This window comes from Kogia breviceps, chromosome 5 (assembly GCF_026419965.1).
Source record: "Kogia breviceps isolate mKogBre1 chromosome 5, mKogBre1 haplotype 1, whole genome shotgun sequence".
In the NCBI taxonomy this organism is placed as follows: domain Eukaryota; kingdom Metazoa; phylum Chordata; class Mammalia; order Artiodactyla; family Physeteridae; genus Kogia; species Kogia breviceps.
Window position 1 is genome coordinate 116,216,606 of NC_081314.1, and position 27,830 is coordinate 116,244,435.

A 27,830-nucleotide genomic window follows, 5' to 3' on the forward strand; every position below is an offset into this window, starting at 1 on the left:
TATAGCTGTTAGCATTTACCTTATGTATTGAGGTGCTCCTATGCTGGGTGCATATATATTTATAATTGTTATATCTTCTTCTTGGATTGTTCCCTTACTCGTTATGTAGTGTCCTTCCTTGTCTCTTGTAACATTCTTTATTTTAAAGTCGATTTTATCTGATATGAGTATTGCTACTCCAGGTTTCTTTCTTTTTTATTTTTTAACATATTTATTGGAGTATTATTGCTTTTCTATGTTGTGTTAGTTTCTGCTGTATAACAAAGTGAATCAGCTATATATATGCATATATCCCCATATCCTCACCCTCTTGCATTTCCTCCAACCCTCCCTATCCCACCCTCCTATGTGGTAACAAAGCACTGAGCTGATCTCCCCATGTGATGCAGCTGCTTCTCACTAGCTATGTATTTTACATTTGGTAGTGTGTATATGTCAGTGCTACTCTCTCACTTTGCCAGCTTTATTTTGATTTCCATTTGCATGGAATATCATTTTCTATCCCCTCACTTTCAGTCTGTTTGTGTCCCTAGGTTTGAATTGTGTCTGTTGTAGACAGCATATATATGGGTCTTTTTTTTTGGTATCTGTTCAGCCAGTCTGTGTCTTTTGGTTGGAGCATTTAATCATTTCACGTTTAAGGTAATTATCGATATGCATGTTCCTATTACCATTTTCTCAATTGTTTGGGCTTGTTTTTGTAGGTCCTTTTCTTCTCTTGTGTTTCCCACTTAGAGAAGTTCCTTTAGCATCTGTTACAGAGCTGGTTCGGTGGAGCTGAATTCTCTTAGCTTTTGTTTGTCTGTAAAGCTTTTAATTTCTCCATCAAATCTGAATGAGATCCTTGCCGTGTAGAGTAAACTTGGCTGTAGTTTCTTCCCTTTTGTCACTTTAAATATATTGGGCCACTCTCTTCTAGCCTGCAGAGTTTCTGTTGAGAAATCAGCTGTTAACCTTAGGGGAGTTCCCTTGTATGTTATTTGTCATTTTTCCCTTGTTGCTTTTAATAATTTTTCTTTGTCTTTAATTTTTGTCAATTTGATTACTATGTGCCTCAGCATGGTTCTCCTTGCATTTATCCTGCCTGGAACTCTCTGCACCTCCTGGATTTGGGTGGCCATTTCCTTTCCCATGTGACGGAAGTTTTCAATTATAGTGTCTTGAAATGTTTTCTCTGGTCCTTTTTCTCTCTCTTCTCCTTCCTATAATGTGAATGTTGGTGCATTTAATGTTGTCCCAGAGGTCTCTTAAGCTGCCTTCATTTATTTTCATTCTTTTTTCTTTATTCTGTTCTGTGGCAGTGAATTCCACCATTCTGTTTTCCAGGTCACTTATCCATTCTTCTGCCTCAGTTATTCTGCTGTTGATTCCTTGTAATGTATTTTTCATTTCGGATATTGTATTGTTCATCTCTGTTTGTTTGTTCTTTAATTTGTCTAGGTGTTTGTTCTTTAATTCTTCTAGGTCTTTGTTAAACATTTCTTGCATCTTCTCAATCTTTGCCTCCATTCTTTTTCTGAGGTCCTGGAGCATCTTCACTTTCATTTTTCTGAATTCTTTTTCTGGAAGGTTGCCTATCTCCAAGTTCATTTAATTGTTTTTCTGGGGTTTTATCCTATTCCTTCATCTGATACATAGTCCTTTACCTTTTCATTTTGTCTGCCTTTCTATGAATGTGGTTTTTGTTCCACAGGCTGCAGAATTGTAATTCTTCTTGCTTCTACTTTCCACCTTCTGGTGGATGAGGCTATCTAAGAGCTTGTGCAAGCTTCCTGATGGGAGGGACTGGTGATGGGTAGATCTGGGTGTTGCTCTGGTTGGCAGAGCTCAGTATACCTTTAATCTGTTTGTCTGCTGATGGGTGGGGCTGAGTTCCCTCCCTGTTGGTTGTTTGACCTGAGGCAACCCAGAACTGGAAACTCCAGGCTCTTTTCTGGGGCTAATGGTGAACTCCTGGAGAACTCATGCCAAGGAGTGCTTCCCAGAACTTCTGCTGCCAATGTCCTTGTCCCAGCCATGAGACACAGCCACCTCCTGCCTCTGCAGGAGACCTTCCAACACTAGCAGGTAGGTCTGGTTCAGTCCCCTATGGGGTCACTGCTCCTTCCCCCAGGTCCTGATGCCCACATTACTATGTGTGTGCACTCCAAGAGTGGAGTCTCTGTTCTCCCCAGACCTGTCAAAGTTCTGCAATCAAACCACACTGGTCTTCATAATCTGATTCTCTGGGAATTCTTCCTCCCATTGACAGACCCCCAGATTGGGAAGCCTGATGTGGGGTTCAGAACCTGCACTCCAGCAGGTGGACTTCTGTGGTATAATTGTTGTCCAGTTTTTGAGTCACCCACCCAGAGGTTATGGTATTTGATTTTGTTGTGATTGCACCCCTCCTACCATCTCCTTGTGGTTTCTCCTTTGTTTTTCTCTGTGGGGTATCTTTTATGGTGAGTTCCAGTGTCTTCCTGTCAATGATTGTTCAGCAGTTTGTTGTGATTCTGGTGCTCTCACAAGAGGGAGTGAGGGCACCTTGTTCTATTCCGCCCTCTTGAACCAACCTCTGAATTCAATGTTAATGAATCAACAATGTATATTAAATAAGATGTCCTTGAAACCAGGTTATGTATTGACAAGTTGACAAAAAAGTCATGATCAGAGACTTTTAGGAACCTAACCCTACTTTTCCCTTAGGAGCAGTTGTTTAGTATTTGCTAATTTGGTGTTTATGGCATCTTTATAAAACGTAACTCCTGCATATAATGAGAATTGACTATATATGGTATATTTGTTGACACAGTATTCTGGTCGTTTTAATGTTAACAAAAAAACTTTAATGACATATTTTCAAAGCGATAACCGTTATGATTTTTTTTTTTTTAATTCTGGGTTAAAATCAGTTAATTGATGAAGTCTTTTATATATCTATAAATGACCTTATAAACATTTGTTAAATATGGTTTAGGATAAATTCATTTGGAATATATTTTATCATCCATATGTACCTTTAATTTAAACTTTGCCCCTACTGATTGGCCCCATTCCTATTATTATGGTTGCTCAAGGAATTCTTGTCCCAATTCTTACTTGTGGATACTCCTCCTTGCTTTTTTTCTGGAAAAGAAGGATTATGGTAATGGAAATTCAGAATATCCAAAGATTGTAACTTTAGTTTTAAATTTTACTTTTCACCTGGTTGAGTTTAAAGTATATCATATAAATATAAATATTTATTCATTTGTTTAATATTTATTCATTCATTCAGTAATCATTTATTGACCTTCTATTAGGTGCCCAAGAACTTCTTTGCCAAGAGTTAACCAAGGTTTTTTGGTACTTGGAACTTATACTATTTATGGACCTGCTTTGATAAAAATAAATTAATTTTTAAAAAAGAATATTAGGTATATTAATAGAGGACCTTGGAAGGAACTGTTGCATTGTGGGGACTCTGAGACTTAAGCTTCACTACATTCACAGGAAGTCCTCTGCCTTTAGTATGATCAACAATATGGATCATAGTCATACATAAATTTGGGAATTAATAAAGTTAAGCACAGGAGGAAGTGCTAAGATATAATGAAAATAACCTAATATATTAGTTTCCTAATTACCACAAACTGGATGGCTTAAAACAACAGAAATTTATTCCCTCACAGCTCAAAAGTTGAAGGTCTTTAAAAGGTGTAGGCAAGCTGGTCCTTTCTGAAGGCTCTGAAGGAGAATCTGTTCCATACCTCTCTTCTAACTTCCAGTGATTGCTAACTATCCTTGGCACTTTTTGGCATGTAGGCACATCACTCGGATTTCTGCCATCAACATCCCGTGGGCTTCCTCTGTTGAGTATCTCTAGGTGTCCTTTCTTCTTCCAATAAAGATACAGCAATTGGACTTAGGACCCACTCTAATACAGTATGACCTCATATTCAGTAATTACATCTGGAAAGACCCTATTTCCAAATAAGGTCATATTCTGGGCTTCTGGGTAGACCTGAGTTTGGGAGGATGAACGTGGACACTATCTAACTCCATATGTCTAGTCACTAGTAACAACTGAAAGAACAACTAAGAAGGACACATGATGGAACTCTGGTAAAATGTGAGGAAATAACTTACTTGACCTGGGCAAGGCAGGATGCAAGTACAAGGCAATACTGTAAGGATTAAGGATTAAGGGTACAATGTATTAATAACAATATTGATTCCATGCTGAGGTACCAGATATAATCAGTTCCTGTTTATATGTCTCCTTTGGGATTGGGGAGAGTTGATTATAAAAATTTGACCTCAATAATTCTAGTTTTCTATACTTTTTATTATATTATATATATATAATAGAAGCCTTTCAGGTTCCATGAAGCAGTCAGATATTATTTTAAAATTTAAGATAAAATACATAACATAAACTGAGGCTGAGGCAGTTTAAGGGGAACACAGAAATTTAGACACACATTTTTGGAGAATTTGAAAAGAATGTGGCTAAAAGATGCTGCAGAAATGAGTCCCGTTAAATATATAGCACTGTTTAAATCTGTTTAAAAGTTCCAGTACTTTTAGTAGAATCTTTGATGAAAAAATATTTCCATGGAAAAAAGAAAACATGATTTTTATTTTTTTACTATTTTCTTGGGTAGCAGAAATATTTCACTGAACTTATGCTCTTTTCTCAGGAATCACAAAAAATATTGTGAAAAGACTTCAAACTTAAAGTTTGGATGAATTCAATCTAACAATATAATAACTATATTTTCCTCATGACTTGTGACCACCTGTTAGTACCAAAAAGAATAAGACCAAGCTATGGGCTAATGACTGTTCCCATGGAACAAAATGACAGAAAAGGAAGGGAAGAAGAGTGAACTTCTGTACTAGTATGTGAGTTAGAGTGTGTGTGTGTGTGTGTGTGTGTGTGTGTGTGTGTGTGTATGTTTCAACTTGAATATTCTTAGGGTCACATATACCTCCTGGAATTGTTTTTGAGAAGAAAAATCATATTCATATTACTTAGGCATTTTGGTTAAAATAAATAAGTTTAGTTAGATTTAGTTCTGGTTTAATTTTCAAATGTTCTGAGATCTATTACAATGGAATCCAATCAAGAATTTCATCTGACATTTTAGAGATTTACATTTCATTTTGGCATAAACAAATACAAAACTCATTTGCTTCAGTGAATAGTGCAACTGCATGTTGTATTTCCTTTTGTCTCTTCTACTATTTTCTCTTGCTCCTGTTGTGGCAAATATATATAGTTTGCATAGCCAATCCCTAGAGTGGGCTACTTAAATTATTGATATGTGTTAAGTGGTTTTATTGAGTAATAATGTAATTCCATTAACATGTCTCCACATGCAAAAACTGGCTGTTCAAGACAAATGCTTCTGTTAGTAAATTACAATAAAATATCTTGGAGGCTAAAACCTGAAAATGAACACTACTTTTTTTTTAACATCTTTATTGGAGTATAATTGCTTTACAATGTTGTGTTAGTTTCTGCTGTAAAACAAACTGAATCAGCTATATGTATACATATATCCCCATATCCCCTCCCTCCTGGGTCTCACTCCCACACTCCCTATCCCACCCCACTAGGTCGTCACAAAGCACCAAGCTGATCTCCCTGTGCTATGCGGCTACTTCCCACTAGCTATTTTACATTTGTTAGTATATATAAGTCCATGCCACTCTCTCACTTTGTCCCAGCTTACCCTTCCCCCTCCCCATGTCCTCAAGTCCATTCTCTACATCTGCGTCTTTATTCCTGTCCTGCCCCTAGGTTCTTCAGAACCATTTTTTTTTTTTTTTAGATTCCATATATATGTTACAGTATTTGTTTTTCTCTTTCTGACTTACTTCACTCTGTATGACAGTCTCTAGGTTCATCCACCTCATTACAAATAACTCAATTCATTTCTTTTTATGGCTGAGTAATATTCCATTGTATATATGTGCCACATCTTCTTTATCCATTCATCTATCAGTGGACACTTAGGTTGCTTCCATGTCCTGGCTATGGTAAATAGAGATGCAATGAACACTGTGGTACATGACTCTTTTTGAATTATGGTTTTCTCAGGGTATATGCCCAGTAGTGGGATTGCTGGGTCATATGGTAGTTCTATTTTTAGTTTTTAAAGGAACCTCCATACTGTTCTCCATAGTAGCTGTATCACATTACATTCCCACCAACAGTGCAAGAGGGTTCCCTTTTCTCCACACCCTCTCCAGCATTTATTGTTTGTAGATTTTTTGATGATAGCCATTCTCACTGGTGTGAGGTGATACCTCATTGTAGTTTTGATTTGCCTTTCTCTAATGATTAGTGATGTTGAGCATCCTTTCATGTTTTTGTTGGCAATCTGTATATCTTCTTTGGAGAAATGTCTATTTAGATTTGCCCATTTTTGGACTGGGTTGTTTGTTTTTTTTTTTTGATATTGAGCTACATGAGCTGCTTGTAAATTTTGGAGATTATTCCTTTGTCAGTTGCTTCATTTGCAAATATTTTCTCCCATTCTGAGGGTTGTCATTTTGTCTTGTTTATGTTTCTCTTTGCTGTGCAAAATTTTTTGAGTTTTATTAGGTGGCATTTGTTTACTTTTGTTTTTATTTCCATCTCTCTAGGAGGTGGGTCAAAAAGGATCTTGCTGTTATTTATGTCATGGAGTGTTCTGCCTATGTTTTCCTCTAAGAGTTTGAGAGTGTCTGGCCTTACATTTAGGTCTTTAATCCATTTTGAGTTGATCTTGTGTATGGTGTTAGGGAGTGTTCTAATTTCATTCTTTTACATGTAGCTATCCAGTTTTCCCAGCACCACTTATTGAAGAGGCTGTCTTTGCTCCATTGTATATTCTGGCCTCCTTTGTCATAGATTAGTTTACCATAGTTGTGTGGGTTTATCTCTGTGCTTTCTATCCTGTTCCATTCATCTATATTTCTGTTTTTGATGAACACTACTTTTTATCTTATATCAATCACATTCTTCACCTCCCATTTTTATCAAAGAATTGTGTCATTTGTTTCCCACATAGGCGCCAAAAAGCTCTGGTATTTATAAACCAAAGGAGGTAAAACTGTCAATGAAATGTGTATACAAAACATTTGTACAATGTTTAGGCCCAGGGGTTTTTTTCTTGGAAGGTTGCTAATATCTAGCTAGTTGTAAATATTAAGAAGAAAATTTGAGAGTCAAAGTTCTAGAATCAAAACTCATTTTGTACAATGAACATAAGAAAAGACTGCTGTATAATCTTCTCTTCTCTAGCTCTCTCTCTTTTAAATTAAGGAAAGCTTTGCCTTAAGGGATGTATACTTTTAATGCAGAAAATCTGAATAATTATACTTCTTCAGAGTAAAGCTAGTGCATCCCAGCTTCAAATTACATTTAGCTTCTACTTAAAATTTGAAAAATGAAAGCCTAAGCAAAATAGGTGAAACATTCCTTTCTATTCAGATAAGTACACACAAACACACACACACACACACACACACGCACACACACAGACACAGACACATTAGGGAAGCAAATTTAAGTAGCATTTCTAGATTTTTTTTAAAGGATTCTTTGACTAAGATTTCTTAGTCAAAGATTTGAGATGAGAATTTAAAAGGAATTCACAACATATTGAGATTAGTTTGAGACTTAGAAGCTATAGATAATTTGAAAAGAATTCTAGTGGCTGGCAGCTGTATGCTATATTGTGCGTCCTATTTGTTGGAAAATAATTTGCCTGATGTAATAGGTACCAGATCCATTGACTATATGTACAAGATAACCTCCCTGCTGTAAGAGAGTGTAAAAAGTGTGGGGAAACCCTTGCTTCATGCTAATTAATTACTAGGCATGATGCATGAATAAATATTAAAGTTATGAGTGAAAGGAGAAAATAAGAAAAATACAGTATTTTCACCAGTGGTTCTCAATAAAGTGAATGAGGTCAGGATGAACAAGTCTCCTCACCTTCTTAAAAGGTTTCAAATGTAGAGTATGATGTTATCTTCTTTAGTTATATTTTCAATTGGATTTGGGGGAGGAGATTTTAAAATATGTCGTAAAATAGATATCTCCAACATACTTCAGAGTTTAATCTTGATTTGTCATTTAAAGTCTCCTCCCACAACCCCCATTATTCTTAGAGTCTAAAAAAAACATCGTCCTGTTATTGCTTTCAATTCATGGGAATTACGAATTCTTAGTGGGTAGAGGAGAATCTGCAGGCAATGTCTGTGGGTAAAATAGAAAAAATACCCATGAAGTATAGCAGAATGTTACCACCCAAATATGTATCTTTGGCATAAGGATGATTTTGAGCTGCTTATTTTGAGGAACAACGGATGTAGGAGAAGCTCTGAAAAGAGGGTGGAAGTTAAGTTCTGTAAGGGAGATTTCCAACTGTAAAGGAGACCTCCATTTGTAACGGTGTCTCCCTCTCTGTATAGGAAGAGGGCAACTCTATATCACAAGAACATCTTATCAATGAAGAAGCCCCCACTTAAATCTGCATAACAAACCTTACCCTCACCTTATCAGAAAAATGTTACTTTTCCTGGTAACCTCCCCATAACTGACATCCCCATATCCATCTTTCTTTTGTCTGTAGCTGAAGATGGTATTTAAGCTAGTGGCTTAGGCTTCCTCAGAGAGTTTTTCATTTTTACCAGATTATCTCCATGTACACATGAAGCATACATGTTAATAAACTTCTGTTTGTTTGTCTCTTGTTAATCTTTTACTGCAGGGCTTGCAGCCAAGAACTCAAAAACGTAGAGGAAAAATTACTGTTTCCCTCCCACAACAGCAAGGTAATACAGTAGGTAGAAGGCTCTTCTCAGAGAAAATGAACGTAGAACTTAGAAAAAGACACCTCATGTTCTATGAATATAAGACGAGGCACTAACCTGGTATGAAAGTTTCAGAAAAGGTCAAGCTAGCAGTGTGCTGTACATCAAAAAAAAAAAAAAAAAATGTCTGTAAAGACACTGAACATGGATCTTTTAAGGTCAATTTTTTTTTTTTTTAAAGGTGGAGGAATGACCTACTACCTTAGATAAATTGTGGACTATTAAGGGATGACAGAGAAATTAAAACACATCCAATATTTTGCTAAATCATTCCTATCATGTAAGATAATATTCAGATGCAAAGAGTACACCAAAATCAAGACTAAGTTAAGACAATCATTACAGGTTTCTAGCCATTTTAAATAATTTCAATTCTTCAAGATCAAAATGCAACTTAAGATACTGAAAGAAACTGCTGATACAATTAAAGAAGTAAACTATTGTTCAGCTCTAAGAGTCAAAACTTTTAAAGGACAAATAACATTAAATTCATTTTCTAGAATCCACATCTTCTGACCCTCAACTCATTGTTGTTAAGTGATGTTATAACCTCTGGATGCTAAATGAAATAACCACCTTTCCCCAGGGCCCATCTTCCAAACTGGCTTACTTTCCAATATTATAAGAAACTCTAGATTTAGCATCTGTGATGTCTTGGACCTGTACTAGGTGCTTTATATACATTAGAACTAAGTTTCATGAAAAGCCTAAAATATATGTATTATTAACTTCATTTTATGATAGGAAAATGAGGCTCATACCAATTAAATTTCCGGCCTAGTGTCACATAGTAGAAGAGTTGGGATTCTTCAAATATAAAAATGGCATTCTGGGGCTTCCCTAGTGGCGCAGTGGTTGAGAATCCGCCTGCCGATACAGGGGACACGGGTTCGTGCCCCGGTCTGGGAAGATCCCACATGCTGTGGAGCGGCTGGGACCGTGAGCCATGGCCACGGAGCCTGTGTGTCCGGAGCCTGTGCTCTGCAACGGGAGAGGCCACAACAGTGAGAGGCACGCATACCACAAAAAAAAAAAAAAAAAAAAAAAAAAAAAAAAAAAAAAAAAAAAAAAAGGCATTCTGTTCATACTTTCTCATATTATTCCACCACTTTACTTCATTTGAGAAATATAATTCCTCTGTCTGCCTGTCAACCAGCAATGCATGTGTAGATTTTCCCATCAGCTTGTTTTTTTTTTTTTTTTTTTTTAATGTATACTATAGATCACTACTTCTCAAAATTTATTGTGCATATAATCTCCTGGGAATCTTATTAAAATTCAGATTCTGACTCAGGTGCGGCCTAAGATTCTACAATTTTAACACACTCCCAAGTGATGCTGATGCTGCTAGTCTACAGCCATGCTTTAAGTAGCTAATCATTAATAGTGCTATAGCACCATGGTCTGTGGACCTGTAGTAGTCTGGAAATGATTACTCTTCTGCAATGAAATAAGAGACTTGTACAAGGATGTAAATCAATGTCCATCTTCCTTCATAGAGAAATTTGTTAAGAAAAGAATGACAGGTGAACTAAATTATATGCTTAATGACATGGTATATTTACATTCTCATAACCCAAGCACCTTACCTTATATGAGACATGGGATGGGCAACAACCAACTTGCTGACAAGCTACTTTCAGAAACACATATACTGGGAGTTGAGAGGGGAGGAGAATTTTGAACACGGAGGAGGAAGAATAAAGTAGGTTTTGGTAAAAAAAAAAACATTATCTGTAGAAATAACAAAAGCCTTGCTGTGAAAGGCCATAAAGATTGGGTACCTGGAGAGTATAACATCAAAGGAAGGGAAAAAGAGTTTGGAAAAAGGGTGGTTGAAAGTTAAAAACAGACTATTCCTATTAAATCAATTTACCTTTGGCTGTGGAAGAATGTTCTTCCCACCGTTCTAGCATTAGAACCTAAGAAATGGTGGTGACAGTAGTTCTCAAGCCAGCCAGACTGTTAGAACCAATCTTGAGAGCTCTAAAAATGATTTCCATGTAGACTATGATTCAATTGGTTTACATCCAATTTCTTGATCATTAGAATTTTTAAATCTCCTCAGGGGATCTTAATATATATCAAAGTTAAAAATATTGACATTATGTATAACTAGACCTCTGAAGACTAACTTGTGAAGCTAAATATTATTTATAACATTGTATAATCCAGCATTAGTATCATCAATTCTCTACATAATTCAGAAGGAATTAAACAGATTGTGGGAGAAGATAGACCAGAGAGGAGTGATTAGTAGGATACAACATGGATTCAGTGAGTACTAGTTGGTGAAAACTAGCTTTATTTACTTTTTTGGTAGTCTTTTCATATAAGAAAAATGGAATTTGCATGATAATAATACTGCTTTATCTTTCTTTTTGCATTTGATAGGAAAGCACTTTCATGTATATTATTATGTGTGATATTCATTATAATTCTGAATATTAGGCAAATAATACATCATTAATCTTATTAAGACTGAATTCCTTAGATAGTAAGGGACTTGCCTGCATTTATGCAATTAGATTTACCGACATTACATAAACTCTCCTATAAATCTCACGTGCAGAAAAACAGATAATGTCTTTCATTACAACTTTTGGACAAGGTGAAAAGATATGGGCTAGACAATAAAGCAAATGGTGGATTTGTAGATTATTAAATATATTTATTTAAAGTATGTTGATTGATGTCAACCTTGATAAAGTTTATAGTGAGAAGATCAGAGTTTGTCCTATTCTACACTTTTTAATATTTATCACTAATGAATACAATAAAGATATAGAAGTTACGGTTATCAAATACACAAAGCTGAGATTGACAGCCAGTATTCTGCATACTAGAATCCATAGTTAAAATTCTGGCAGACTGGAATAAGAGGTCAAATATAGCAAGATAAAATTTTACATGTGGATAAAATTCTGTATTCAGTTCAAAAATACCAAGTACATTTAAAGAGAACATATTAAGTATCTTCAAATATTTGAAGTATTTTTATGAAGAAGAGAAATTTGATGTAGTTTGCATAGATCTCCATGACAGAAATTGAGAATGAACCAAAGATCAAAGTAATTAGTAGTAGAACATGAAAAGATTTTTGACAGGAAGGGAACTAACATTTTTAGAATCTTTGGCCATACAAGGAATGGTGTTCTGCCATATTATACTACTTAATTATTATAGCACTGCTAAGAGGAAGGTATGTCAAACTGATACTGTAGTGAGGAACTTGAGATTACATAGGTTAAGCTTTTGGAAAAAGTCACATATGGAACATGAGGTAAACTCAAAATTGGGGCTCAAGTCAGCCTGCTTCATTTTGCTAGAAATAATTACCAAAACAATACATTCTTTGCCATGGGATTTATTCAAACTGAGTCCAGAGAAAGATCCCTTAAGTGGGAAACTAAAATAGATTAATTCCAAATTTCCAAATTTTCTTTTGAGACATAGTTAGTTGATTAACCAAAGGGTGTGTGGGCATCAGTTTTAGCCTGGGCAGTGAATAGTTTCCATGAGATTTCTAAACTTGGAACATGTTATTCTTCTTACAAGTTATTCAAAGTACCAAATGTAAAGTTCAAAAACTTGTAAAAGCTATGTTTTCTTTCTAGTTAGAGAAAGCTGGTCTAGAGCTAAAGCAGAGAGAATCAGAGATGTGAAAGGGAGAGCCCAGGGGCATCCAACAATCTGATTCTGTATTTCTGAAGCTAAAATACATTCTGGTCATTGGTTCATGACAGACACTCCTTTGCCTTTGTCTTCAGCTAGTCTGAGTTGGATTTCTCACCAGTGCAAAGCAGGGTCCCCAATCACTTTTTGCCAAGAATGCCAACAAATAAAACTTAAGATACAGGAATGGCATTTGAGGATTAAGTCTTTGCATATATGAGTCACAATATTGAAATAAATTAAATTTAATACTTACACAAAAATTGTTACCCCATAATGTAAAGCTTGAAATTTATCTCATCTCAATTTTTTTCTTTTGCAAATGAATTTTGTGTTCATGTCATTGTTTAATTTCTCCAATAATTTTGCCTTAGTAATAATGGCATAGGGATATGAAAACCCGAAGTACCAATAAGGTGTATATGACTTGACTGTGTGTGGGTTTGTGTGTTTGTAAAATCAGAACTCTTAACTTTAGTTCCTTATGCTGCTGTATAAAATTAAACTTACTTTCTATTAAAGATATAATTGCAGCTGAAAGGTTTTTTAATTAAAACATATAAAGCTATACTTCCAATGTTTTATATGGGGACCTCAACATTAACCCTGCAGTTAATGTATTTAATGAGTTATTTTATATAAAGCTAATTAAAAATTTAGAGTTTTAATATAGTCTCTGCTCCATTTTACTCTCAGCATCTCATACCATATTCAGAATAGTGAATTAAATTATGATGAAATAGTTTGCATTGTGTCTATAACAGTTAACATTTTAGCAGGGGTTTCTAAACAGAGCCATGTATCAGAGAGTCAATTGTTTGATAAGAAGTAACTCTGATGGTTTTTATTCAATAATCTTGTTATAAAAATCACTCTTTAATATATACCTAGACTGAAATTTGGGATACATATATTATTCCACTAAATTCACACTTTCCATCAACTTGATTTCTAAAAACAAATGTTATTGTGTCAGTTTGGCTATTGATGTTTTACATATTTGATAAAAATGAGTTTTGGGCTTCCCTGGTGGCGCAGTGGTTGAGAATCCGCCTGCCGATGCAGGGGTTACGGGTTCGTGCCCCGGTCCGGGAAGATCCCACATGCCGCGGAGCGGCTGGGCCCGTGAGCCATGGCCGCTGAGCCTGCGCGTCCGGAGCCTGTGCCCCGCAACGGGAGAGGCCACAACAGTGAGAGGCCCGCATACCACAAAAAAAAAAAAAAAAAAAAAAAAAAAAAAAAAAAAAAAAGAGTTTTAAGTGGCTATTGCATTATAGGAGAAAACATTAAGACATTATTTTTTAAGTTTTATTAAGACAGAGTATATTGTAAAAATTTTTAAAACATGACACAAAAATTTTCCTTAATGCCAAGAGAAGATGGGGATATTATTCTTGTGATTTTCTTTCACATACCTGAAGAATATGAAAGAAGTTACTCCTTACCAGCGAAAGGTTGACATGCGTTTTTATTATTTGTTACTTTTGGTAAAGTTATTGTATGACATCTAATGTTTTGAGAAATGAAACAAAATGACAATCATGTTATTTTATATAAATCAAATTAACAGTGACAATCATGGTGTTTGAAATATGTTTATAAATATGAATATAAATACACATACATAATTAAAATTATTAATTAAAAACAATTTACAATTTTACAAGGTTTTCTGAAAATATCTTAACAGTCATCTGCAACACTTGCTTTTCTTTTGGTGATAACACTACTTTTTCTTGGTGGTTTTATTCTTTCCTAATTATTTAATTTCTTATAGCACTGGGACATGAGGGTGAGAATTGACATATTAATAATAAGCAAGGCAAAATCTAAACTAACCTGGCATTTTCCTCTTTAGAATAAGAATCTTAAGTAGAGTAATATTCAAATTTAAAGAACTTAAAAATAAGCACTTCTTTTTATAAAATTCAAAATCCTGTACTTTTGGAGATCTGATTGTATTCAGATTTTCCTACAATTCTGTGAACTGTTCAATGATATTGAATATAGTCTTTTCAAATCTCTATTTGTATCTACTTATCTATGCTTAAGTGTGAAAGTATGTCTGTGACATATCAACACTTTTTTAATTAATAAAAAAAATTACAAAAGTGTATTTCAAGTACTAAAACCAGCTAATTTAGTGGCATTTTAATTGTGGTTTTGCTATAGACTTAAAGTTTGTATTCCTCCAAACTTCAGATGTTAAAACCTAATACTCAATGTGATGATATTTGGAGGTGGAACCTTTGGGAGGTGATTAGGTCATAAGAGTGGAGTCCTCATGAATAGGATTAGTGCCCTTTAAAAAAGACACCAGAGAATTCTCTTTGCTCTCCACGATGTGAAGATACAATGAGAAGTAGGCAGTCTGCAACCTGGAAGAGCGCTCTCATCAGAACCCAAACATGCTATCACCCCAATCATGGGCTTCCAGCTCCCAGAACTGTGAGAAAAAAATTTCTGTTGTGTATAAGCCAACCACTTTATAGTATTTTGTTATACAAGTCTTATCTAATAAAGATACGTTTACATATATTTTTGATATTTTAATAATGCATAATTATGTGTGAATTTTTCTAGAATTAGATTTTCCCTTCAATATTTAAAAAAACTTACATAATGAACTTCCAGAAATCTTTATGAGAATTTCCTGGTGATACAGAAGATCAGCATGGAAGATGCAACATATAGGGTATTTCTGTGGTACCTCTTTACATAAAGACTTGGTAAAATATTTCATTTGTAATCGTAATAATTTTAACTATACATTTTGAAAATCTCAAGATAGAGAATATGTATATTAATTTAAATGTATTTTTCTCTAGTTTTATTGAGGTATAATTGGCATATAATATTTTATTAGTTGCAAATGTACAAGATGATTTGATATACACGTATATTGTGAAATGATTACCATGATAAGTAGAGTTAACATCCATAATCTCACGTAGTTACACTTCTTTTTTTGTGATAAAAACTTTTCAGACTTGCTATCTTAGCAACTTTCAAATATACAATATTGTTAACTAGAGTCATTATGTTGTAAATACAAATTCACAACTTATTTATCTTATAACTGGAAGTTTGTACCTTTGACCACCTTTATTCATTTACCTCCCTCTACTATCCCCAACTTCTGGCAACCACAAATCTGATCTCTCTTTCTATGAGGGTTTTTTTTTTTTAACATATATGTATATTCCATATAAGTGAGATTATACAGTATTCATCTTTGTCTGATTGATTTCACTTACCATAATGCCCTCAAGATCCATCCATTTTGTCACAAATGGTAGCATTTCCTTCTTTTTCATGGCTGATTAATATACCTCTCTTTTTTATTCATTCATCTGTCAATGAACACTTAGGTTGTTTCCATGTCTTGGCTATTGTATATAATGTCACAATGAACATAGTGGTGCAAATATCTCTTTGGGGTAGTGATTTTGTTTCCTTTAAGTATCAACCCAGAGGTGGAATTTCTGGATCATATGGTATTTCTATTTTTATTTTTATAAGGAAACCACATACTGTTTTCCACAGTGACTGTACAAATTTACATTCCCATCAAAAATGCACAAGGGTTCCCTGTTCTCCACATCCTAGCCAGCGTGGTTCTCTTGTCTTTTTGATAATAGCCATTCTAACAAGTGTGATGTAATATTTCATTGAGATTTTCATTTTCACTCCCCTAATGATTAATGACTTTGAACACTTTTTCATGTACCAGTTGGCCAGTTATATGTCTTCTTTGGAAAAATATCTATTTTGGTCCTTTGCCCATTTTATTTTATTTTATTTTATTTTTTTATTTATTTATTTTTTTGCGGTATGCGGGCCTCTCACTGTTGTGGCCTCTCCCGTTGCGGAGCACAGGCTCTGGACGCACAGGCCTAGAGGCCATGGCTCACGGGCTTAGTTGCTCCGCGGCATGTGGGATCTTCCCGGACCAGGGCACGAACCCGTGTCTCCTGCATTGGCAGGCGGATTCTCAACCACTGCGCCACCAGGGAAGCCCTTCTTTGCCCATTTTAAAATTTGGATTATTTATTTGTTTGTTTGCTCTTGAGTTGTATGGGTTCCTTATATATTTTGAGTTTTAACCCCTTATTGAATTTATGGTTTGAAAATATTTTCTCCTATTCTTAAGTTGCCTTTTCATTTTGTTGATCATTTCTTTTCCCATGTATTAGCTTTTTAGTTTGGTGTAGTCCCACTTATTTATTTTTGATTTTGTTGCTTTTACTTTAGATGTCATATCCAAAAAAATAATTGCCAAGACCCATGTCACAAGTTCTTTCCCTATTTTCCTCCAGGAGTTTTATGGTTTCAGGTCTTACATTTAAGTCTTTAAATCATTTCAAGTTAATTTTTGTAAGTAGTGTAAAAGAGGAGCCTAATTTCATTATTTTTCATGTGACTATCCAATTTCCCCAGCATCGTTTATTGAAGAAACAGTCTTTTCTCCATTGAGTATTCTTAGCTTGCCTGTTAAATATTAGTTGACCATTTATGCCTGGGTTTATTTCTGGGTCTCTATTCCATTCCATAGGTCTAACTGTCTGTTTTTAAGCCAGTATCATACTGCTTTGATTACTATGGCTTTGTAATATAGTTTGAAATCAGGATGTGTGATGCCTCCAACTTTGTTCTCAAGATTGCTCTGGTTATTCAGAGTCTTTTGTGATTCTATGCATATTTTAGCATTGTTTTTTTCTTTTTCTGTAAAAATGCCATTGGAATATTGATATGTATTGCATTAAGTCTATACATGGTTTTGGGTAGTATAGACATTTTAACAATATTAATTCTTTCAACTTATAAATATAGGATATATTTCCCTTTATTTGTGTCTTTCTTCAGTTTTTTTCATTAATGTCTTATAGTTTTCAGTGTAGAGATCTTTCACATCCTTGGTTAAATTTACTACCAAGAATTTTATTTTTTATGCTATTACAAATAGAATTATTTTCTTTACTTTTTTCAGATAATTCATTGTTAATGTATAGAAATACTACTTATTTGGGGGTGTTGATTTTGTATCCTGCAACTTTACTGGATTTGTTGATTAAGATCTAATAGTTTATTGATAGAGCCTTTAGGATTTTCTATGTATAAAATCATGTCATCTGCAAATAGAGAAAAATTTTACATCTCTTTGAATTCTGATGACTTTTATTTCTTTTTCTTGCCTGATTGCTTTAACTAGGACTTCCAGTCCTGTGCTGTATAGGAGTGGTACAAGAGGGCACCCCTGTCTTGTTCCTGATCTTAAAGGAAAAGGTTTCAACATTTAATCATTGAGTATGATGTTAGTTACAGGCTCCTCATATATGACGTTTCTTATGTTGAGGTACATTTCTTCTACACATAATTTGTTGAGACTTTTCATCATGAATGGCTATTGAATTTTGTAAAATGCTTTTTCCTGCATCTATTGTGATTTTTATCTTTCATTCTGTTAATGTGATATATCACATTTATTGATTTGACTATATTGAACCATCTTTGCATCCCAAGGATGAATCCCACTTGATCACGGTGTATTATCCTTTTAATGTGCTGTTGAGGTCTGTTTGCTAGTATTTTTGTTGAGAGTTTTGCATTTATATTCACCAAATATACTGGCTGATAAGTTTCCTTCCTTGTAGTGACCTTATCTGTCTTTGGTATTAGAACAATGCTAGCCTCATAAAATGAGTTTGAGAGTGTTCCCCCCTCTTCAATTTTTTTTTTTTTTGGAGAATTTGTGAAGGATTGATGTTAATTCTTCTTTAAATGTTTGGTAAATTTACCAGTGAGGCTATCTGGTCCTGGGCTATTCTTTGTCAGGAGGCTACTGATTACTGATTCAACCTCCTTACTGCTTATTGGTCCATTTAGATTTTCTATTTCTTCCTGATTCAATTTTGTGAGGTTGTATGTTTCTAAGAATTTATCCATTTCTTCTAGGTTGTCCTGGAAGAAAGCTAGGTTTTCTAGGTTGACCAGCATGTCTACTTGCACTCTAGGAAATAATACATTGAGAGTTTCCATTGAAGTTATTTTTCAAATATTATATTATATTTAATATGCTACTGTCTTTCAAGAAGGGGCCAGTTAAATAAATTATGGATCATCATAAAATGGAATTTATATACCTGTCTAAAAAATGAGGGATGTATGTATTAATATACATACACTACCTATTATTAAATGAAAAAAATCAAGGTACAGAACAGTGTGATAGTGTTCTATATTTCTTATGAAATAAGAGGGATTAGGCATATATCTTTTGTCACTTGTGTAAATATAGACATCAAGAAATAAAGACAAAAAAAGTAATAATCCTTATTTTTGTGTATTTGTAGGTTAGATGGGGGTGAGAATGAGATGGATTTTGCATTGCATAAGTATAATAAATATATATAAATATATATAATATATAATATATACAAGTAATGGTTATATGTGCATGCATATATATGATGCACACATATACATGCCACAAGTCCCCAAGCATATATAATGTCGAAATATACAAACTACTGAAAAATAAGTTGAAAAAATTTGACTCTGTTATATGAAAATGAGTTATTCACTCTTTTTCTAAACAATTACCTCTACACAAAGGCAATATCTAGGTGGTCAATCTGGCATTTTCTGTCCAGGTGCTTAAATTCTAGCTTTGTTTTCTTCATTTTCCTGACCTAAGGCCAATGTTTTGACACTGGTTCTTTTTTTTTTTTTTTTTTTTTTTTTTGCGGTATGCTGGCCTCACTGTTGTGGCCTCTCCCATTGTGGAGCACAGGCTCCGGACGCGCAGGCTCAGCGGCCACGGCTCACAGGCTCAGCCGCTCCACGGCACGTGGGATCCTCCCGGACCAGGGCACGAACCCGTGTCCCCTGCATCGGCAGGCGGACTCTCAATCACTGCGCCACCAGGGAAGCCCTTGACACTGGTTCTTTATCTTTTTCTTTTCTTTTTTTTTTTTTTTGCTGTACACGGGCCTCTCACTGTTGTGGCCTCTCCCACTCTCCCATTGCGGAGCACAGGCTCCGGATGTGCAGGCTCAGCGGCTATGGCTCACGGGCCCAGCCGCTCCATGGCATTTGGGATCTTCCCCGACTGGGGCATGAACCTGTGTCCCCTGCATCGGCAGGCGGACTCTCAACCACTGCGCCACCAGGGAAGCCCTTCTTTTTTTTTTTTTTAATATCTTCATTGTAGTATAATTGCTTTACAATGGTGTGTTAGTTTCTGCTTTATAACAAAGTGAACCTGCTATACATATACATATATCACCATATCTCCTCCCTCTTGCATCTCCCTCCCACCCTCCCTACCCCACCCCTCTAGGTGGTCACAAAACACCAAGTTGATCTCCCTGTGCTATGCTGCTGCTTCCCACTAGCTATCTATTTTACATTTGTTAGTATATATAAGTCCATGCCACTCTGTCACTTCATCCCAGTTTACCCTTCCCTTTCCCCGTGTCCTAAAGTCCATTCTATACATCTGCATCTTTATTCCTGTTCTGCCCCTAGTTCCTTCAGAACCATTTTTTTTTTAGATTCCATATATATGTGTTAGCATACAGTATTTATTTTTCTCTTTCTGACTTACGTCACTCTGTATGACAGTCTCTAGGTCCATCCACCTCACTACAAATAACTCAATTTTGTTTCTTTTTATGGGTGAGTAATATTCCATTGTATATTTGTGCCACACTTCTTTATCCATTCATCTGTTGATGGACACATAGTTTGGTTCCATGTCCTGGTATTGTAAATAGAGCTGCAATGAACATTTTGGTACATGATTCTTTTTGAATTATGGTTTTCTCAGGGTATATGCCCAGTAGTGGGATTGCTGGGTTGTATGGTAATTCTATTTTTAGTATTTTAAGGAACCTCCATACTGTTCTCCATAGTGGCTGTATCAATTTACATTCCCACCAGCAGTGCAAGAGGGTTCCCTTTTCTCCACACCCTCTCCAGCATTTATTCTTTGTGGATTTTTTGATAATGGCCATTCTGATTGGTGTGAGGTGATAACCTCATTGTACTTTTGATTTGCATTTCTCTAATGATTAGTGGTGTTGAGCATTCTTTCATGTGTTTCTTGGCAATCTGTATATCTTCTTTGGAGAAATGTCTATTTAGGTTTTCTGCCAATTTTTGGATTTTTTTTTTTTTTCTGATATTGAGCCACATGACCTGCTTGTAAATTTTGGAGATTAATCCTTTGTCAGTTGCTTCATGTGCAAATATTTTCTTCCATTCTGAGGGTTGTCTTTTTGTCTTTTTTATGGTTTCCTTTGCTGTGCAAAAGCTTTTAAGTTTCATTAGGTCCCATTTGTTTATTTTTGTTTTTATTTCCATTTCTCTAAGAGGTGTGTCAAAAAGGATCTTGCTGTGATTTATGTTGTAGAGTGTTCTGCCTATGTTTTCCTCTAAGAGTTTCATAGTGTCTGGCCTTACATTTAGGTCTTTAATCCATTGTGAGTTTATTTTTGTTGACACTCGTTCTTGATAGTGAAATAATTGCCCTGGGCTCGAGTCCTAGATGTGTGCATATGGCAGAATATTATGGACTCATTCCAGGAATACTAGGGAAAAATCCATCTGCACAATAGGAAGCAAGACTGGGATATCTATGTTTGCACATTCTGAATAGCCCCATATTTTTCCCAGTGTTCAGAAAGTTTTTGTACAGTTCATCAGCCATTAAGGAATATATTTAAGCTGGGCTCTAAAGGTTTGTCAAAACAAGGGCACAAAGCCCTTGATAAGAATTTATTTCTACATTAAAGTATAATTATTTTCAATCATAAGAAACCAGCACTCTGTATTTTTGCTTCAAAAAGGAAAATTATATATATTCATTATATGTGAAATTTGTGAAAGATGCCACAAATAATGACGTTTTATAATGCAACCACAATGATGCATTTGACACCGAGAGAATAGCAATGCCAAGTTCTCACAGAAACATCCCTTGAGCAATATATGATACTTGATAGCATGTTCAGCACATTATATAATTTTTTTCTCTTATGACATATTTTATATAAAGAAAATTTTCTATTATAGTGGGTGTTCTTCAGTGATTGCTGTCATAATAATACTTGATATAATGGGCTATTTTATAATCCACAGAACACTTTCATTCATATTATCTCATTTGTTTCTTGTGGAGGTTAATAGCATTTTAAAGAAGGCAAAACTAAGTTAAGGAATGTCTGTTTCTTGTTCAAAGGCAAATATAGTAAATATAGATGTAGAGAGAAACTTAGATTTTGTGACATCTTATTTTATACTCTCATTATATTTTCTTAGGTCTTTAAAAAATCACATGTTCCAAAATATTCTAAATCTCTCACTGAGGTATTAGATGTCTCACTAGGGTGGCATATACCATAAATTGTAACCACTGATGTTACTGTGTAAGGGAAATTTCACATTTGGGATTGAGAATAATAATATTTTATTTTTATTGTTATTCTTTTCTTTGTGAAAGGAACTACATTCCTGCCCTACAGTAGCTTGTGACTGTAAGTACCTAAAAAAAATTTCAAGGCCCTGGAAACTTTACCATCAGAAAGTAGGTTGTTCAAACTATATATCCCTTAGGGATTCCATCCTCCCCCTTGTCCACCTTAATTGTAGCCAAGTGAATATTGACAAGGAAGGGCCCCCAGAGAGCAGAGCCAGAGCCTATCCCAGAGCAGGAGTTTATGTTGTGGCTGCCCAGCAGCTGTATTTGGTAGTAATTTTCACTAGTAATTTCTGTAAACATCTTCTAAATAGAAATTCTTATTACAGATACATTATTTCATCCCCACACTGTGCTTTCATTATTATTGAAAACAGAGGATTCATATATTAGCTTCAGATCAGTGGACTATGATATGTCATCTACCATCCTGTGTGAGACAAACACAAAAGAAGCAAACATCCTGAGCTTCAAGACAGTTTGGTAACTGGATGGAATTTTGAGTCTGTCCCTATTGTGAAAAGATTGGCTCTTTCAGTATTTGGGGATCAGTATCTCCTTTGACAGCTAGTTTACCAAAGGGGTGGACTGTTAAAGGATTAAAGTTACTTACACAGAAATAGAAATCTATATTATTGCAGTATGAAGTGTCCTCAAGCACGCACGTGCATACACAAACACACACGCAAACACTTCTCAGACTCCCTTGCAAATAATTATAGCCATGTGACTATGTTCTGATCAAAGCTATTTAAGGAAGAATTGGTAGTAGAAACTTATAGGAAATCACCTTTTAACCTTTCTTCATTTATCCAATATCCTGCTGGAATTTGATCATGATGGCTGGTACATTAGAAGCGTTTTTGGACAATGAAGCTACTTTGAGTACAAGTCAGGCGCTAAAGGTGGCAGGACAGAGAGAAGGACTAGATGTCTCCAACAACAGAGCTGCCAGAGCAGCCCTGCTACATCTGCAGAAGCGTATCTTGCTGATGCTGATGCTATTTCCAGTCACTGTTATTAGCACTTGAACATGCTATCCAACTAATACCAGAAAGATTGGTACAATTTGTTACCGTATTAGGGACTCATTAGAATGCCATATTCTCCTTGCTGCTTCCCTATGCCTGAGCTCAGTCCAGTATTGAGACAGAAGAAAAAGTATTAGCAGGAAATAAAAGTTAAACAAATTTAAGAGGACAGATCCAGGGTTTGAGATAAGCAAATGAAATGCATTTCTTACTGAACAAATCAAACTACAAATAAAATAAATGAATAAAATTGTGAGCGTTTGCCAGACCTTCCAAGTGCAAATAGCAGGAGGTACAGTCTGAGAACAGGAAACATATGAGATAGCAGATAGATTTTGCTGATATAACAAATGGATAAAAAAATAATGCCTACTTCATGAGATGTTGTGAGATTTAAACAAAATAATACATATAAAGTGATTATCATATTACCCAACAATTAATAACTTTTCAATAAATATTCTTATATATTTATTAACTAAAAAATGGCATTAGTCTTAAAATGGCTAAGGTTTTCCAATTTTATATCAGTATAAACTGGGAGAAAGAGATATTCATATTAATTTTTTTGGCTAAATATTAAATCCATGTCATAGTGGGCACATTTTTACGAGTTTGTAACATAGAAAATATTGTTATTATGTAAATATTTAGCATTTTGTCCTCAAGATTTACTCTGCTTTCTTTCAGCAGCAATTTAGAAAGGGGAGAAAACTGTCCAATAATAGAATGTGGAAATTTTAAAAAGGAAGAAAAGTAAAGCAAGAGTTTTCTTATCTGACAGTGACATGTCCTATAATGTTACTGTTAAAAATTTGTGCTTGTTTTCATTGAAAATGATTAAAAGATCAGTTAAATTGGCTAAACTGTACAGTAAGTACTAAAATTACTAAAATGTACTAAAGTTTTTATGTGAACTCAATATATGACAAAGGTGGCTTTTCAAAAGTGTGGAAAATGATGGTGAACTTAGTAATTATTATTAGCATAATTTGACATCAATTGAAAGAAATAAAAAGGTTTGGGGAAGAGATCATTATAGATGGAATAAATATTTATGTTTTAAAAATAAAACAATAAATAATTGAAAACTACCAAAGAATCTTTGTTTACACTCAGAAAGGACACCTTGTTAGACATGTGAGAAGAGGCAAAAGTCATGAGTGAAGAACATTTGGTACACAAAATGAAAAGATTACATGTAATTTTACCATAAACAAAGTCTAAGTGAAAAATAGACTGAGACATTGTTTACAACAAATGTAGTAAAGATGAATATTCCTAGCTAACTAAGTCACATGAAGCAGGCAAATAGCCCCTACATATGAGATTGATCATCTTTCTTTGGAAAGTGCTTGCCTTAGGAGCTAGACCAGTTTGGCATCCTCCAATGAGAAAGCCTAGACCTGTCACCCTAAGATGAGGCCTGTCCGTCTACACTTCTCACACAGTTCACAGAGCTTAAATAGCTTTTTATTTTGCCTCACTACTAAATAAAGAATGATGGTCAAATCAACAGACATTTCAATAAATTCTCCCACATAAAGGACATAACAAAACAAACAATGTGAGACAATTCAGGAGCAATGGAGAATATTAACATATGTATAGTCAATTTCCACAAAAGATATTCCATCATCTGTGGGGAAAAAAAGTGCTATAAAACAGCAATTTTTTCTTAAGCATACAATTTTGGAAATTATCAAGCTAATTAAAAGATAACAAACCTAAAGAAAGGCTAGACGATAAAAGGTGAGAAAAATCTTCTAGAAAATAGAACTAAAATATAAGCAAATGGAAAACAGGAGAAAATAAAGAAAAAAATAGATACCAATTTAGTAAAGCATATATCTAATTAATAGGAGCTTCTGAAAAGCCACAGAAAAATGTTTATATCAAATAAAAATATATAAGGAAATGTATTAATATTGAAAAGCACTAGTTTTCAGATTGCACGACCCACTTAGTGCCTAGCCTAAAGAATTAAACTAAACAATCCAAACAGAAATATAAACACAAAAGTTTATACTTGTAAAACTTCAAAAACCTGAATATTAAAAGAAGATCATAAAATGAAAGAGAGAACAAGAGTTACTCATAGAGAGAGAAAAAAAAGCTTCCCAACATAAATCTTATCTTTAGTCATTTTTTTGATCATTTGTGATGTAAAGAATTTTATAGTTATTCAAAATTTCAAGAATTTTAAATATTTTACTGGATTGTCTGTTATTTCAACATGGCTCTACTATGCATCTCCTCCACACTCTCCTATGCATCTCAAGGATGTCGTTGTGATCTAGATTTCCCAGACTGGCGTGACAGCAGAAATCTGGGTTAGATGCTGCCAGTGAAAGGCTATTATACACCTACTGGAAAGAGGGGATAATGGGAAGATAGAAAGACTGAGAGCACATGGCTTGCAATGAATTCTGTGTGAACTCTCCCCAGATCCTGCATCTCAGGTGTCCTGAAAGCTCAGAGCAGTTTTTATTTGAACTCTGCTTTCCCACTCTCTTGGTGCCAGGAAATCTTGATTACTTTCAGTTTTCCTGATGGAGCCCTATTTAATATCCCTTCTGTGCACACAGTCATAGGAAAATTAAAGGAAGGAGAAAGAGAAAAAGAGAGAGAGAGAAGAGGTTAGGTGAAAAAAAGCAAGTTACTAAACAGTGTGTAATTTGTATTCAAATACATATGTAAACCTCAAAATCTCTACATCTATAAAGAACATAAATAAAGGTGTGGCAGAGCACATGCTCAATAGTTAATACTGATTATTCCAGAGAGATGGAACTGGAATGGAGTTAAGATAACAAAGAAATGGGGTGAAGATAAAAACACTATGTTTTTCCTTATGTATATTTGTACTGCTTGATTAATTGCAAAGATAATAAATTGCTCATTTAATTATATAATGCAAATTCAAATGTCATTTAAAAAATATTTCCCTTACAGTACCTAGAAGGATGACATGTGTCTTCATGTGTCTCTTTCAACCTCAGTTCACTCCAGAGTTCTTCCTGAGTTTAGAATTGAGTAGAGCAATTAGCTAATTAGTAGTTAATTAGCACAACAGCAATGTTTCTAATGACCTTTCTATAAGAGCGTAATAAACTCTGGATTAAAATAATATGAAGCATATGTGTTTGGGCAGGAACTAGTGGTAGCAGAAGTGGGAAGCAGGATTGTTATTCTGTATACTTAAATTAAGCTATCTACTTGGGAGGCTTTAAACAGTAACTGTATGAGTTTCAAAACAACAGCAACATTAACAAAACACTACATTTTTTTTTTTTTTTTTTTTTTTTTTTTTTTTTTTTTTTTTTTTTTTGCTGCACACCTGCAATGTCACATGAAGATAGCAGCAAAGACAAGAACAGAACTTAGTGTCTTGTTTATGTATGTTGAAAAATGCTGCCATGATGCACTTCACTGCTATGCAGATCAGCTTGTAAGCTTTTGGAGTGTTTTAAATGTTACACAGAAATGGGAAATGTTAGTTGCTCTGATAAGGTTTATCAAATTATGTCCCAGAGAGTGTATTTTTTATTATTATGAATGAGCATGTTGACATAAGTGTGATAGAAGCAGAGGTAGTTATGTCTCTGCTTGTGCTGACAGCACATTATGTTCACATCATGTTTTTGAATTTCGTTTACAGATAAGCACAGTAATTGTAACATGAAGTGGTAATCTACTGCTGATATATGAAAATAGAGGAACTTAAAAACATCATTCAGCTGAAATTGTAGACTGTATTGTAGAAGGCTGGGCTCAAAATGCACAGACTATCTACTTGAAAAAATTTTCCATTCAAGTAATTATACGAAATTCTGTCTCTAATAGATGGCAAGTGTTTCTACTGATAATTGATTAACATATCGTTGTATACAATATATATGTTATATATATTATATATATATATAATTAAATTTTGATCAAACAAATTGAAGTATCCTACTAAGCAGGTGACTTATGTTTCTAATTTACATTTGCATTAAGTGATATTTAGCTAAAAAATTATTGCAATAGTTTTTGTGTTCTCTTGACCTCTATAGATGAAAAAATTTGTGATAACTTTAATCAAATGCAAACATTTTTATAAAGGAGTTTTTTAATGTTAACATTAAGTAAGTAGAGAGTTCTTAAAAAGAGTTTTATAACTACAGGTCATCTAGTTCAGTGATTCCCAACCTATTGTAATGCACTTTTAGAAAATTCCCTGGCCTAACTCTGTTTTACTTAATCTGATTCTCTTTATTTGGGCCAGGAAACCTGTTATTTATTTATTTTTTTAATAGAGTCTTAGGTGACTTTGATGATCCTTTATTCACATTTCTGATAGGATCCAGCTTCTCTTGTGGATTGATGAAGAACTGGAAATCTAGAGAGCTAAGACAAATGTTCAAGGGGAGATTAGTGCCCTGTTTTATAGTCTGCTACCTTGCTTAGAATCTTGGTTACTGTGTTTTCCTATTGCAAAGAGTATTCACAGGTTTTGACGGTGTGAAATTTAACAAAATAAAAATTAACATTTAGATCACAGGATATTGGCCTTGAGAGATGACCCTATTTGTTTGTTTTAGCAAGCCTGGGAATATTTTAGTGTCATAGCATCTAAATTTTCCCTTTACCTAATGTCAATATTACATTGATATAAAAGTGCAGATGAAAATTAATGAAAAAGTGAGCCTTAATCTCTCTGAATTTCTTTAGAATTTTTATTTACTATTGCAGGCAGCTTCTAATATTTCCATCTATTTTTTAACCTTCCTAATCTCTGTTGCTTAGTGCAATTTCTACTGAGG